Genomic DNA, 849 nt, shown 5'->3' on the forward strand with positions numbered 1-849 from the left:
TTCTCATGGTCTCATAAATAAAATATATACATCTTGACTGTGAGTCCTGGAAGACCTGCTCCCTGCCTTGCAGGCCTTTTTCTATCTGGCCCCTGATTGACTCCAGCTACAAAAGCTTGAGGCTGCTGAACCAACCCCTGTAGTTTTAGGTGGGGTTGTTATGAGTAGGATTGTTGCTGTATTTGATTTTCCCCCCCATCATTATTTTAGATTTTATTATGGAATTTTGGTTCTATACTTCTAGATCTTTTATTTATTGTTTATGACTACTTTTGCTGTGTCTGTAATTATGCTGTTATAGGCTGCATCAACAGAAGTCCAGATCAAGGGAAGTAATATTCTCGCTTGGTCAGACCACATCTGGAATATTCTGGGTGCCCAGTTCTGGGTTCCACAATTGAAGAAGGATATCGACAAGCTGGAATGTGTGCGGAGGAGGGTGACCAAGATGATCAAGGGTCTAGAAACCAAGCTTTATAAGGAACAGTTGAGGGAGTCAGTAGGGTATGTTTAGCCTGGTAAAGAGGAGACAGAGAGGAAATATGATTGTTGTTGTTTAGTCGTTTAGTCATGTCCGACTCTTCGTTGCCCCATGGACCAGAGCACGCCAGACACACCTTTTTTTTTTTTTAAAAAAAAGATAAATTCTTTATTGTTTTAATGGTTTAAAATACAGCATATATACTTTACACAATATTTTCACCTTTCACAAAACATATGTATACAAAAAATACAATCAAATAGAATTTTAAAAAGAAAAAATGAAAAATATAAACAGTAAAAAGAAAAAAAGAAGATACAAAAACAAAAAACAAAACAAAAACGATGCAACAACAATAAAAACAACAC

The sequence above is a fragment of the Zootoca vivipara genome, chromosome 12 (genome assembly GCF_963506605.1).
Source record: "Zootoca vivipara chromosome 12, rZooViv1.1, whole genome shotgun sequence".
Taxonomy (NCBI): domain Eukaryota; kingdom Metazoa; phylum Chordata; class Lepidosauria; order Squamata; family Lacertidae; genus Zootoca; species Zootoca vivipara.